The sequence below is a fragment of the Mus caroli genome, chromosome 7 (assembly GCF_900094665.2).
Source record: "Mus caroli chromosome 7, CAROLI_EIJ_v1.1, whole genome shotgun sequence".
NCBI classification, from domain to species: Eukaryota; Metazoa; Chordata; class Mammalia; order Rodentia; family Muridae; genus Mus; species Mus caroli.
In genome coordinates, this window is record NC_034576.1 from 55,338,651 (window position 1) to 55,354,837 (window position 16,187).

At 37.5% G+C, this 16,187-nt stretch overlaps 1 pseudogene; it reads left to right on the top strand.

Annotated features, from left to right (window-relative positions):
- The first annotated feature begins 680 nt into the window (after window positions 1-680).
- LOC110297941 lies at window positions 681-1,201 on the top strand (annotated as a pseudogene).
- Window positions 1,202-16,187: the final 14,986 nt, after the last annotated feature.

Sequence of the window (16,187 nt, forward strand, 5' to 3'; positions counted from 1 at the left end):
ATTTTAAAACAGAAATCTAATCATCTCTATAACTTGAATAAAAAGTGACTTGGTACTAAAGGGATATGATAGATTTTTATCTGGATTCGAACAGACTTGCACATTTAATGGCACCAATTTAGTCAGCGTGAATAGGAAAATGACACAGAAATTTTGAAATATTTAGGTCAAGGAAATGAATTTGTAAAGTTAATCTAACTTCAAGTAAAAAGATGATAGTTTGCAAAATATTTCCTTTCAGACATCAAAGGCTCTACAAAGAATGGAGAAATAAAATCCAGGGCACCCTTGAACTTTGTGAATCATAGCTTTTATGTACCTTAGGGTCACTTACATGTCTAAATTCAACACTGAAAAGTGCAGCCCTTGGCTGGAGAAATGGCTTAGTTTTTAAGAGTTGATTCTTCTTTTAACCCTAGTGTCTGCACCAGGCATCTCCACAGGAATCCGTTGCTCCTCTTTGAACTTTATGGACACTGCACTCTATGGAATGCACATCTTTTCACCACGCCATACACATACACATTGTTTATACACTATGACAACAAATTCCTTTGGACATTTTTTGGACAACGTGGGACAAGAACATCTGTGAGAGCATAGCCTAGCCAGAGGGGAGGGAGTGGGCCTGTTGGAGCCTTAGGATTTGAGCTTGGGCCTTTTGAATCCAGAATCTCGAAATGTATCATTATTCCTGCCCCTTGGACTGTAAGGCTTATGTAGGTAATCTTGGAAACAATGGGAACAAGACTGAATTAGAATGGACATTTGGCTATTATGGACCACTCCAAAGTGTGTGGGTTGCTTGAAATGCTCTTGGCTTTGCTTTCATTGAATTTAATCTCCAAGATGCTACTGACGCTGTCTACGAGCTAGGTGGAAGAATATTATGTGGCTGCCGTGTAAGAGTGGAACTCTTGAATGGTGAAAAAAGGCAGTCGAAATGATGGCCAGCGTCCCTCTTGGGACCTTCGTCCTCCAGCTGATTACCTCAAGAGAAGTCCTCCACCTCGGCACAGATTCGAAAGAAGAGTCTCCCAAATCCAGAGCAGGCCACTTTCTAGAAATAGGGGAAGAAAAAGGGTCTCGGTCTCTTGACAGAAATCACAAGCCATCTCGATCCTTCTGTAGGTCTCATAGCCGATTTAGGTCAGATGAAAGGAAAAAAGATCAGTTTGCAAAAGTGGTGTACAGAAAATAACATCATTTGTACAGGAAATTAAGGTTTTGTTTGAGACTTCATAAGCTTGGTGCATTTTAAAGACTTCTGTTTTAGCTGTTCTAATTTGTTTTGTCTCTTGGAACAGTGACACACAAAACAATGCAATTCTCTCTTTTCAAATAGATCATATGAGGCATGTGAAATCAAGAATTGTTACTTTACAATGTTCCCTTAAGAAAGATTGAATTTTCTTTGAATTTTAGGTTGTCATAGACTGAAATAAACCTAAATCATGAGCAGTTAAAGTGTGGTTTGCAACCCTATAGGAAGAACAATAGTATCAACCAACCAGACCCCCTAGAGCTCCCAGGGACTAAACCACCAACCAGAGAGTATACATATGTATACTCCAGTCGCATATGTAGCAAAGAATGGCCTTGTCAGACATCAATGGGAGGAGAGGCCCTTGGTGCTGTAAAGGCTCGATGCCCCAGTGTAGGGGAATGTGAGGGCTGGGAGGCAGGAGTGGGTGGGTGGGTGGGGAAACACCCTCATAGAAGCAGGTGGAGGGGAGACTTGCTAGTGGGTTTGGGGGGACCAGGAAAGAGGTTGATAGCATATAAAATGTAGATAAAGTATCCAATAAATAAAGAAAAATGTTTAAAATAAAATTAAATTTTAGTCATTCATGTAATTAAAGAAAAAAAAAAGTGTGATGTCCGAATGATATAGAAACTTCTGGCAGAGATTGACTGAAGTTGCCGTTCCTCCAGTAGCTGAGACACAGTGTGGCACTGCAGATGAAATTATTAGCAGTCTTTAAAAGCTGCTGTGAACACAAGCCAGCTGGAAAAGGGTAGGTATGGCATTCGCAAGTCTTTCAAAGTGGTTCCTTCCTGGTTGCTATATGTGGATGCAGAGATGTTGTAGGATATTATTTTGGAAATGTAAAAACTAAGATAGCTACCAGTGTCATACCAGTTTAAGGCTACATTGTAGAGATGAACTTTTCAGTTACTGTGCCAGATTTTAATTCCATTATCATTTGTAACATGTGTGTGAAAATTCTTGGAATTAATGTTTTTGTTACAAAAAATTCTCTTAAAATCTATGTCTATAAGCTGAGGATGTAGCACTGTTGGTAGAGTCTAGCCAAACATTTGCAAAGTCATGGGTTTGGTCACCAGTATTACATGCATCAGGTATAGTGGCACACTGGGGAGGATGGAGTAGAACGATCAGAAGTTTAAAGTCATCTTCAGCTTTATGATCAATTTGACACCACACAAGACCCTATTTTTATTTAAATATCAGTCAAGAAAATCATTGGATTTCTCTATTTTATTTTTTTTATTTCCTTAGTGATATGTGATTTTCATGAATATCTTTGTTCATTAAGATATATATTCTTAATATGACATAAAATGTACATCCAGCACTCATACACACTTGATTATAAACTATGTTTAAAGGTTCAGTTTCACAAAGTTAGCTGACATATCCATCCTTTCCATGAAGATTGAATGTTCAAACTATCACTGCACATATACAGGTTAATTAGAGGAGATATGCAGTATAATCCATCTGTAAAATGCCAATGAAGTGAAGAAATTCACAAATACTGTGAGGAAATGACCACCGGTATGACATGGAACCTATTTTGTCTGTCTAGACACTGATAAAGAAAATGTAGCCTTTTCTTCAGAGCGTATCACCTGCTGCTGCCACCTGCTATGTGAGAATCCCTTATGGAGAAAACTGTTAATCTAATTAAATCATGCAAACTGAGTTAAAACAACAATTTGTTGTCAAAACAAGATAATGGAGAAGGTGTCTGTGTGTGTGTGTGTGTGTGTGTGTGTGAGAGAGAGAGAGAGAGAGAGAGAGAGAGAGAGGGAGAGAGAAGAAAGAGGGAGAGAGAGAAACAAAGACTTGTCATGTACAACTTACTGATTATTAAAACCATAAACTAAACATCACTTTCAACTAAAATAATATCATCTAGTTTCTGATCTAACAAACATATTCTTGAATAGATACAGATTTGCTGTAGTGAATTGTTAAAATAAATGATATTTTATTTGTAATAAGTGGATCAATACCTTCCAACATTCCATTTAAAGTAATATGCAAAAATATACTCATTTCTTACAAAATGTTTCTTGGAATGTCATAAATTATGACTATCCCATGGTACTTAATAATGGGAGAAAACTTGCAAATGGGAGGCTATAAACTTCCTCTTAGGATTCTGATCTGCCTGGTACACAGACATTGAAAATCACTCCTCTAGATTATCTTTTAAGCAAGGATATGATGTTTTGCCAAAAGCAACACACAAACAAGTTTCTTTCTCACAACTGATTTGCTAATGGAGCATGCACCCATCTGGGTTGTAGCATGGGGAAAAAATAGAGTCCAGGTACCAGGAGTTATATTCAAACAATGAAGAGAAATTGCTGAGTGTCTTATGTAGCCCAGATGTTTTTCCTTCAACTGATTGACATACTATATTATCTCATTTTCAAGATATTTTTTGCTCAGAACTGCATGTCCGTGTGCTCAAAAATTGAAGTAATTCAATGAATCTTGATATAAAAATGTTTTCAGTAATAAAATAAACATGAGCAAGGAATGATCCATTTGCATAGACAGAAGCTCAGGTCTCCTTGAGCATCATCAAGCTGATTTATGTCTGAGTTCTCTCTACTTAACTATCCCCTCCTTCCTGGAATTCCCCTGCCCTGGCTTAGTCCTTCCACACATTCACATTAATGAAATGTAAACATGTTTTCTGGATTCCTCACAACTGATGTTTGTAAGGGAATAGAGGTGCATGTTAAATGCTCTGTAGTGCAAATGGAGTGGGGGAATACCTTGTTCAGGGGAATACTCCTGGGGTGGGGGTGGGGTGAAATGATATAAAATACAACAGAAAAATTAGTAGCTGCATCACTAATCACATGGGTACAGACTTGATTAGAATAAACCCTTCATTAATAAAGAAAGGTGTCATATATGCAAAAGACCTATCTTCCAAAATTGGCATTGAGACTCTTTTATTGGTCTAAGCGCTTTAATGACAAGAATTTCACAAGACAGAAAATCAATACTAAAAATATTTTATTATAAAATGGTCCTGTTGCTATTTTTTTTCTGAGACAGGGTTTCAGAAAATGCTTTGTTGACCAGACTGGCCTCAAACTCAGAGATCTGCCTACCTCAGTGCTGGGATTAAAGACATGCACCACAACTCCACATTTGACAGATGGCTAATATCCAAAGTCTACAAATAACTCAAGAAACTAGACATCAAACAACCAAATAATACAATCAATACAAATAATACAATTAGAAATGGGGTTCAGATCCAAGGAGAGAACTCTCAAGTGAGAAATCTCAAATGGATGAGAAACAAAGAAATATTCAATATACTTAGCCATCAAGGAAATGCTAGTCAAAATGACTTTGATATTCTATCTCACATCTAAGATAAAAAACAGAAGTGGAAGTGACAGTGTATGATAGTGAAGACATGGAGCAAGGCAAACAATACTTCACTGCTTATGGGAGTGTAAACTTGTACAGCCACTTTGGAAATCAACACGTTGGCCTCACAGAAAACTAGAAATGAATCTACCTCAATACTCAGCTATACCACTCCTGGGCATATATCCAAAAGAAGGTCCATTCTACAAGGATACTTGCTCAACTATGTTTATAGAGGCTTTATTAATAACAATCAGGAACTGGAAGCAATCCTGATGTCCCTTAGAGGAAGAATGGATAAAGAATATGTTTACATATTTAAACAGTTGAATAGTACTCAGCTGTTAAAAACAATGATACTCCTTCATACAGTAAGTCCACATTCACATTAGTATCTAGACTTTAGCACACACTTGTATGCAGTCATTGAATACTAGATTGGAGCTTCTTGGAATATGGGGTCCCTAGGGACTGTGAGATCCTTTTAGATCTTCCATTAAAGGAACAGTTGCCCAGCAGAATAAAATAGGCAAAGGAACAAGATTAGGTCACACTAATCTTTCTTAGGGGTGATGGTAGCCTAAAAATTAATTGTTTAGTTACTCATTGACCAAGTAGAGTCTGTTTCAGAAGAGGAATTGTAGTTTTTACTCTTCATATAACACAGAGCAGGCACACATTGTGTCCTACAGTAGTGAATTTAATAGCACAATGCTAAGTGACTGGAGGTAAAGAACCAAAACATTGATTTTTCTCTTATGATAGGTAAAATATCTCTATGTGGATAACTACATTCTACTTCAAACCCTTTCTACTGAGTAGCTATTCTGGGCATATTCTCCCAGAAAGTCATGAAATGAATTGATATTTAACATAATAGTAAATTTTTAAACAAATATATTGTGAATTTTAATTGCATATCTATTTAATTAAGAATGCAATTGAGATGTTTTGAACATTCTGTCTGCTTTATCCTATAAATATTTTAATTCAATTTTTATTTAATTACAGAAATTTCCAGTTTTCATGTCATCAATAAATTAATGAGTGGATGGCTGTTTTGAAGAAATTACACATCATTTTTCAAAGAATCAAGTTTGACTATATAAAACTATGCTTCAAACTGTATATAATTTTTAAATTCATTGTTGACTATCTTTGGGTTACATAAACTAGGCATTTTATCATTCTTCCTTGTCTAATTATATATTTACAGTTATACTACAAAAGTTGTTATTGGTAAAGAAAACTGTAAATACTGTGCAATGCTCTTTACTTTGAGAACAATTTCAGAAGAGCAGTTTAGTGTGTGGAGATGTGTGATTCCCTAGTATTTTGCTCAGCTAATCCTTATCACTATGATGCTGGGTCATCAAGAATTCCATGGTGATTGAAAGTATCAGCAAATTTCTCAGACAGAGCTTCTTCTCCACACAGCCACAGCACTTCTGGGTCACTTTATCCCTCAAAACATTATCATTGCTTAGTTCCGAATTTAATGCCTAGAGAGAGATCCACCAGGTGCCTGTTGTGTCACTATGAAGAACAAGTGTACGGTGGAAAGATTAGAGAGAAGAGAAGGTGGATAGTTTGTGTGCTGTGAAGAAAGGAGGAAGGGGAGGTGCTATGGTGGTGAAGAGCAGCCCAATGCCTGAGGCCTACACTGCCACCTGAGGCCAGGGAGATGTTAGGTTCTGCTGCGACTGAGGTGATGTCTGAGTCCATGGCCCAGTAGGCTGTCTTTTGCTGGGTTGATGTATATAGATCTATGCTGTATCTTAGTTTTATTAGAACTTTCCTTAGAAGAAGATATCCACTCAGGAAGCAGAGAATGATGAATTCTTGTGCAATAGTAGGAATTTCATTTATTTTAAATGTCTGGTCTGGCAATCAGCCCATGGAATGGTGCTGCCCATAGCACATGCCCTTCCCATTTTAGTTTAACCTAGTCAAGATAAGCCTTCACAGGTATCCCCAAAAGCTCCCCTCCTAAGTGATGTTAGATCGGTTAAATTGAAATGAAACTCAAGAAGAACAAAGACCAAAGTGTGGACACTGTGCCCCTTCTTAGAATTGGGAACAAAACACCCATGGAAAGAGTTACAGAGATAAAGTTTGGAGCTGTGANGAAAGGATGGACCATCTAAANACTGCCATATCCAGGGATCCATCCCATAATCAGCTTCCAAACGCTGACACCATTGCATACACTAGCAAGATTTTGCTGAAAGGACCCAGATATAGCTGTCCCTTGGGAGACAATGCCGGGGCCTAGCAAACACTTCTGTGGATGTTCACAGTCAGCTATTGAATGGACCACAGGACACACAATGGAGGAGCTAGAGAAAGTACCCAAGGAGCTAAAGGGANCTGCAACCCTATAGGTGGAACAACATTATGAACTAACCAGTACCCCNGAGCTCTTGANTCTAGCTGCATATGTATCAAAAGATGGCCTAGTCGGCCATCAGTGGAAAGAGAGGCCCATTGGACTTGCAAACTTTATATGCCCCAGTACAGGGGAACACCAGGACCAAAAAGTGGGAGTGGGTGGGTAGGGGAATGGTGGGGAGGGTATGGGGGACTTTTGGGATAGCATTGGAAATGTAAATGAGGAAAATACCTAATAAAAAATATTAAAAAATAATTTGGAGTGGTGTTCAAGTCTCCAACATTAACAGGAGTACTTATGCATCTCTCTGTGCTCTGATAGTGTCCGACTCATGAATGTTGGGGTTGTATTTGGTGTGTACACAGTGAGAACCATCATATCTTCCTGCATTGTTGACTCATTTATCATGCACTGCTTGTTTCTGGCTCTGGAACTTTCAGACAGCATGCTTACTCTCTCAAATGAATGTTAGGACTATGCTATACCCATTACTTGAGTGTGCTTTGATATGGAAAAAGCAACATGAGTATTACTACAATAAAAAAATCTTTCTATGATACGCTTTACCTTTTACAAAATATCAACATTGTGTTGTAGAGACAACCTTTTATTTTTACTATTTTTTTCTTGTTAAATGTCAAATTTCCTTGTTTACAGTGAGCTGTCAGAAGGCAAGATTGGGCGTAACACATCAGACACTTCAGGCATGCGATGTGTAAGAATTGCTCATAGACCACTCTCCTGGAGTTGCTGGTCAATGCCCACAATGAATGGCCCTATTTGCTTAAATTCACTCTGCTTTACCATTTTCTAGATATTACCATTAATTTCTCATTATCCTGTTTCTAAATCTATAAAAAATTTATATTCTCAAGATAATTTCACCCTTGTAGAACTTCTATATATAGTATAGAACAAGAGTCTGAAAAGCTTTATGGACTACTTGGAACACATTTGGCTCCTCTAGCCTGAGTGACTCCACTTCTGTCACAGAGCCTGATGCCTCATCAATAGTCATCTTTTCCTGTTAGAGAAATACAAAGTGATGTATGTGGTTTTGCGAAGAAATGCTTCATCTGTCCTTTCAATATTGTTGTGTAAAGAGAACTCAAAGTTAGTGCTTCTGTTAAGCATGCTGTAAAGGGAAAAGAAGAATCAGGGTCTGTATTTATTAATTTCTGCTGGTGTGATAAAATGCCACATGACTGGCGGTTATCATGTAGAAGAATGTGAATCGATCCATTCCTATCTCCTTGTACTAAGGTTAAATCTAAGTGGATCAAGGAACTCCACATAAAACCAGAGACAGTAAAAATTATAGGAAAAAGTGGGGTAAAGCCTTGAAGATATGGGCACAGTGAAAAAAATTCCTGAATAGAACAGCAATGGCTTGTGCTGTAAGATCTAGAATTGACAAATGGGACCTCATAAAATTACAATGCTTCTGTAAGGCAAAAGACACCATCACTAAGACAAAAAGTCAACAGATTGGGAAAGGATCTTTAATAATCCTATTTCAGATAGGGGACTAATATCGAATATATGCAAAGAACTCAAGAAGGTGGACTCCAGAAAATCAAATAACCCCATTTAAAAGTGGGGCTCAGAGCTAAACAAAGAATTCTCACCTGAGGAATACTGAATGGCTGAGAAGCACCTGAAAAAAATGTTCAGCATCATTAATCATCAGAGAAATGCAAATCAAAACAACCCTGAGATTCCACCTCATACCAGTCAGAATGGCGAAGATCAAAAATTCATGTGATGTGGGGAAAGAGGATGCTGGCGAGGATTTGGGGAAAGAGGAACACTCCTCCATTTTTGGTGGGATTTCAAGCTTGTACAACCACTCTGGAAATCAGTCTCGTGGTTCCTCAGAAAATTGGACATNGTACTACCAGAGGATCCTGTAATACCTCTCCTGGGCATATATCCAGAAGATGTTCCAACTAGTAAGAAAGACACATGCTCCACTATGTTCATAGCAGCCTTATTTATAATAGCCAGAAGCTGGAAAGAACCCAGATGCCCCTCAACAGAGGAATGGATACAGAAAATGTGGTACATTTATACAATGGAGCACTATTCAGCTATTAAAAAGAATGAATTTATGAAATTTCTAGGCAAATTGATGAACCTGGAGGGCATTATCCTGAGTGTGGTAACCCAATCACAAAAGTACTCACATGATATGTACTCACTGCTAAGTGGATATTAGCCCAGAAACGTAGAATACCCAAGATACAAAATACAATTTGCAAAACACATGAAACTGAGAAGAAGACCAAAGTGTGGGCACTTTACCCCTTCTTAGAATTGGGAACAAAACACCCGTGGATGGAGTTACAGAGACAAAGTTTGGAGCTGAGACGAAAGGATGGACCATCTAGGGACTCCCATACCTGGAGATCCATCCCATAATCAGCCTCCAAACGCTGATACCATTGCATATACTAGCACGATTTTGCTGAAAGGACCCAGATAACGCTGTCTCTTGTGAGGCTGTGCCGGGGTCTAGCAAACACAGAAGTGGATGGTCACAGTCAGCTATTGGATGGATTACAGGACCCTTAATGGAGGAGCTAGAGAAAGTACCCAAGGAGCTAAAGGGATCTGAAACCCTATAGGTGGAACAATAATATGAACTAATCAGTACCCCCCAGAGCTCGTGTCTCTAGCTGCATATGTATCAGAAGATGGCCTAGTTGGCCATCAGTGGAAAGAGAGGCCCATTGGTCTTGCAAACTTTACATGCCTCAGTACAGGGAAAAGCCTGGGCCAAGAAGTGGTAGTGGGTGGGTAGGGGAGTTGGGGGGGTGTATGGGGGACTTTGGGGATAGCATTGGAAATGTAATTGAGGAAAATATGTAATAATTTATCTATAAATTCTTGCATTCAGATCAGAGCATCCACACCCTCCATAGCAAGAACCATGCACTTAACTCATATCCACAAGCCCTTAAGTAGAAATTTTTATCTTTCTCAATGGGACAGAATCTTGTGTTTGGCTCCATGCATACATTCAAAAATTTCCTTAGCAGCATAGGCAGCCAACATGTGATTGTTTCTTAGATCCAGCTACATAACCACTATACAGTGGTTGCTATTCTGATCTATTTTGCTATACTGGCAGTGACTTGCTGGAGAAGATGTGGGGAGTGGAGATCATCATACACATGTGGTGAGAAAACATTGGTACAGATAATCAAAGCCAGTATAATAGTTCTACAGAAAACTAGACATAGATCTCCGTAGCATAGGACCCAGCAGTGGACTTCCTGGATATACCCGAGGAATCTGTTTCCAACTGTAGAAATCCATGTGTATTCATGTTCATATCTGCTCTATTCACAATAGCTAGGGCATGGCAACAACTGAGATGGCCATCAACAGAAGATGGATAATAAAAATGTAATATCATGGAATTTTATTCAGCTGAAAAGAGAAAATGAAATTAGAAAATACAAAGGTAAATGAATAGAACTGAGAAACATTATACTATGTGAGGTCACTCAAAACTGGCGAAAAGTGTTCTCAGTCATTATGGGTCTAAGGATTGAAGCCTTAGATTGCTGTGTTTACTTGGAAGTACCTGGAAGCCAGGAACAGAGAAGGACTTTGGTTTAGAAAGGCAAAACTCTCACAGGAAGCAGGGATAGTGAAAAAGGTATTGTGAAAGATAAAGGAGAAGGACTCAAAGGGAGGTAACCCAGTACACAGATGTGAACTAAAGGGCTAAAGAGGCCTCAGTACTTTGAGAACTTCTACTCTTGCAAAGAAACCAAACTCATTTTCCAACACTCACAGATGCCTACAACTTCAGCTCCAGGAAATCAATATCGTCTTCCAACATTTGAAAGTCATGTGTACTAACCTGCACACAGACACACACACAGGCACACAGGCACAGATACAAATGCACACACACACACATATATGCATAGGTATATATATATATATATGTTTACATATATTATGTACATATATACATGTAGGCATATATTATACATATATGTGCATATAATACATATTTTATAACATATATTATATATATGTGTATGTATATATATATGTGTGTGTGTATATATATGTGTGTATATGTATATATATATATGTGTGTGTGTATATATATATATGTGTGTGTATATATATATATATATATGTGTGTGTGTGTGTGTAATTTCAAAACTGACAAATAGAAAGAAGTACACATGAAAGGTATGGAAGCTGCGAGAGGAATACGTACTTTTTAATGGTTTTCTACTGAGATGACAGTTATATAATTGGCATGTGAACATACTGTTTCTAGCAATTTAAAAATAATGAAAATACTAATTTCCAAAATGTCATGGCTGTTTTCCTAACGAGGTCCAACCTGTTGTACTTCTCTGACACCTGGAAATGGGGTTGAGTTACTCAGCTTCCAAATCTTTTATTGTTAGTGGTTGTGTAGAATATCTGGTCTGCTTTACTTCAGAAGGTCACTAGCCCTGAGAAAACTCTTTATTATTTTATAAGCTAGGAGCAATTTAAAAGATCCATTAGGCATTTTTTCGGCTTCCAGGCCATTAAGCTTTGCAGAATCACTGGTCAACCCTTAGAAGTGAGCTGTGAAGGAGGTCAGTGGCTTCCCAACTATTTGCAAACACCTTGGTCAGAATCATCAAGAACTATGCCTATCAGTCACAGTATGGAATCGGTTCACTAGTTAGCCTGAATTACAAGTATTAGAGCATGTGTTGCAACTTCAAAACTATTTAAGGAACACATAAAATCTTGTAAAAAGACCTACAGATGTAATGTGTTGTTTGTAGTGTTTAGTTTTACAGTGCATATTTTATTTCTACTCTTAGTGAGAGCATGAAAAGTGAAGGCTTAGCTTATGAAAGCTGATATAAAAATGAGAAAAAGCAAGAGTTCATGTTGTCAAACAGTTTTAAAGAAATTTCACATCACAAGATGTATTTTTAACTTATTCATAGTAGAGATTATTAGTTTTGCTAAAATAATTATCTTTGAAATGTCACCATACAGTTCATTTTCCTGTCAGCAGCAGTCTTAATTCACTCCTCATTTTGTCTCATTTTCAAATGGCAATTCACAACTATATAAATTATCCGAATGAATACATCTAGAAGGCCGAAAATCAATGTTAGATGGTACATAGAAATTAATATCAAAATAACATCCCTAATGTTCATACAAAAATATTAAAGAAAATATTACTGAAAAACTCAGTGAGGAAGCATTTCTATTGAAGTATTATTTGAATTCCTTTTGTTATGCTCTTACAGAGGACTCTACTCTTAGCACTCCATGATGGTGTGGACTCACAATCCAAATGCTGCACATAGTATGTTTGACCTTTAGAAATAAAACTAGGTCAAAGGGTCAGTTCACCTAGGAAAATAATAAGCCAACACGAAGAGAAGTTACTGTAGCTACTGCTCTTTAAGAATCTATGATACTCTGGAGATGGTTCCAGTCTGAATAGGAAGAGCATAGTAAGACTGGAATCAATTCTGAGGGTGTCAGTTAAGAGGATAGGAAGAGAATATTGACTCTGGGAAGCCTCTAGCTTTAGGACATTAAACTGACACAGCATGTATTTTCTAGGAGTGATGAGGAAGATGCTGTAAACACATTAAAAGATGGCCCCTGCAGAGGGAAGACCCTGGAAGTCCAATGAAGTAATGCACAAATGCAGTTGTGGTAGCAGGTGGTATAGGAGCAATTGATTTACTTTGGAGAAGTGGGGGTTCTGGGAAGCCTGTGATTCCTATAGCATCACTAGCTCAAGTGTTGTGACTGCATCTCTACCTTGCACATGCTGTGGCTGCTGAGTGACATCTGTTTCCCTGGCTATGGGAAAAGATCCTTGAAATTAAAAATCTCTGATTTTTATTTTCTATGGCTCTATTTTATCTGTCACACCGAACAATATCTGATACCTGATAAGAACGTAGTTTCAGCATAAATTGCATCATAGCAAGAAAGAACCTGCAGAATTTTTAATAAGCTTTCTTCTTATTTCTTAATTGAACTTTAAATTACAAGTTTTAGATTGGGGAATTTTGACTCCTGTGTTACCCTTTATACACATTTCCTTTAGTATAACAATGTATTCTATACTTATCTATATGTTCCATGGTAATAATCCACATTCTTCAATCTCTAATTACTAAAAATGAATGCATCATTTGATTTGAAAGGTACATCTATATGTCAAAGAAAATATGACTAGAAAAATCAATATGATATTAGGTTAAGATTAATAGAAATAGACAAAAAATGAAGACAAAATATTAATCACATGAACGATCTTAACCACCCCTCATAAATAGAAAAGTACCCCTGTAATATCTTGGCTAAATGTTAGAAAAGAAATGTTAGCTAATTTAGTCTAAACTTTAGGATTTTAAAAACTAAGAGATACAACAAATTTGTGGTTTCTAAAACTTTGTGGGTAACTTTTTTATAGGCAGAAGTGAAATATAATATCCAACATTCACTTGAGTTTTCTGAAAAACTAAGCATAAAAATACAGAAGGTTGAAAGTCCATTAAATATCTGCACAGCTTCACAAGGAGCATCTAAAAGTGTAAATACCACAGGTAAGCCAGCTTGGCTGGTGTGTGTTTCTCCTTGCCAGTCACTGCTGCAAGTGACAATAAAACACCCTCTCTCTATGCCTCCTGTGACTGTGTCCACAGCATCATGCTCCTTAAAGTCACCAGACATACAAAGCAGGAGCTGTGGCATTGTGGGAATGACTGAGTCACTGACACTCACAGCATTAGCATGTGGTGATGTATCTGAGATTTTAGTCAGCTGGGTCACTATCCCCAGTGAGAAGATAACGATAGGCGAAGATGCCTTCTTTTCTCTGATTTTCCACTCATAGAGTCATGACCTAATCCTAAAATAGACAGTGAAAATGGTCATTAATTATTGTCGGGAGCTCTGGTTCTTTAGTTTCTCTTTCCATTTCAAAAGCAAAAAATCCAACTCAGTTACTGAACCTGCCAAACACACTTTGACATGAAAAGAATCATAGTAATAGACTCTGCATTAATAATAGATAAATAGACGATAGACATGGATGTGAGATAGATGGTAGATATATGATATATATCTACCATATATATATATATATGTGTGTGTGTGTGTATGTGTGTGTGTGTATATATATGTATAAATGCAGACTGATAAATGACAGATTAGATAGATAAACAGAGAGACGAAGACAGACAGATAATAATGATGCTAACAGAGATATATGACAGATAGATGATAGATTGATTATAGATAAATAGATAAGTTAGACTGAAAATTATTAGATACATAGATGATAGATAGATAGATAGATAGATAGATAGATAGATAGACAGATAGATAGATGATAGATACTATTTTAGTTGGGGTTTCTATTGCCGTTGAAGAGACACCATGATCCTGACAACTCTAAGAAAGGAAGACATTTATCTGGGGGCTAGCTTACAGTTTCAGAGGTATAGCTCATTAATGTCATGGCAGAAATCATGAAGGAATGATGGCAGACATAGTGTTTGAGAAGGTGCTGAGAGTTCTACATACAGAACAGCAGATAGCAGGAAGTTAACTGACTTGAGGTTCTGAGGCCATAAAGCCCACCCTCTACTCTAGCGATGCCCCTCTTCCAACAAAGCCATGTGTACCTCAACACGGTCGCACTTGCTAATAGTGCTACCCAACTATGGGTGTAAGGGCTTCATTTTATTCAAACTACGACAGAAACATACGAAATACAGTGGTAGACATATAGTATAGCTGTTTTACCGCACATAGAATCATATGACCAGAAATAGAAGATTACTAATTAAGGCTTCAGTTGTTCTCAAGTACTGGTAAGAATGCATTTTTGGTTTCTACTGGACACATCTAAGCCTGTGGCTTCTCCTTGATGCTTCATTAGCAACTATGAACAAAAATATGAAAAGTTTCACACTGCATCTACTTCTATCGTTTAATCATAACAACGTGAGATGTAGTCTTTTGTCAGTTATACGGTGAAATAAAACCAGTATGTGTTTGCCTTCGTATCCTGAAGTGTTCTCGAAGTTTGTGACTGAGTATCTCGTGTCTTTAACTTCTGAACACACCTTTCATTTCCTTATTTATGTGCTAGACACCAGTCTAGATAAGTTGAATGGGATTGTCCATTCATGAAGCCAGAAAGAAAGTAGAAACCTTCACTGACAGCTCCACACTATAGGAGTGAAATTTCTTCAAAACTGCCATTCTTTTTTATCTTCTTGCCTGGTTACTTTGTACAAGTATGTTTGACTTTCTTTAAAAATAGTTAACTCTTTATCTAAACTATGAAAATAAGCAGGAGTTACAAAAATATCAAAAGTTTATCTACTAAGAGGTGTAATTTTTAAAAGCTGTCCAATTCTAAGTTCAAAACAGCTAGACTACAGAAGCAATGATCGCTTTTGTGCTGTTCAGAAGTTAGAGGACAGCATATCAAAGATAAAGTGACAAGAAATGAGAGTGCCCAGACATGAAGCATTCTGAAAAGTTTTGTTTTCTGACCGTCCAGGTGAATCACTCTCTGGTGGAAAAAAACTATGGGGAGCCACTGTTCTAGCAGCTTCTCTCTGAGTTTTCTACCTCCTCCAGGAGCCGCTGGATCCAGTCATGCCACTTTTAGTGTCATCTCATATAGCAAGGACCAGGCAAATCATAGTCATCTGCTGTGGGCAGTTCTATATGCTACACCTGGGGTTTAAAGGGAAACACATTCTTATAATATTTCTGTGTTTTTCAAACGAAGTATAATTTCCAAATTGACACTACCCCGTGTGTTTTTCTCTCCACTGTCAGAAAGCTGTTTCAAATAGTATGAAGTAGTTTTCAAGAGTGAAAAGCAGCTTCAATTTCCATACCTTCCTGCCTATAGTTGGCTACTCAGGATATTGGAAGAAAACAAATTAGTGAATTGAAATAAATATTAAGTTTGTGGCTATAATTTAGCTTTTACTCAATTGTGGATAAACTGAAGTGATAGTATTGAAATCATAGGGAATTTTAGACCTATGATTCTGAGGGCTCCTCTCTCTCTCTCTCTCTCTCTCTCTCTCTCTCTCTCTCTCTCTCTCT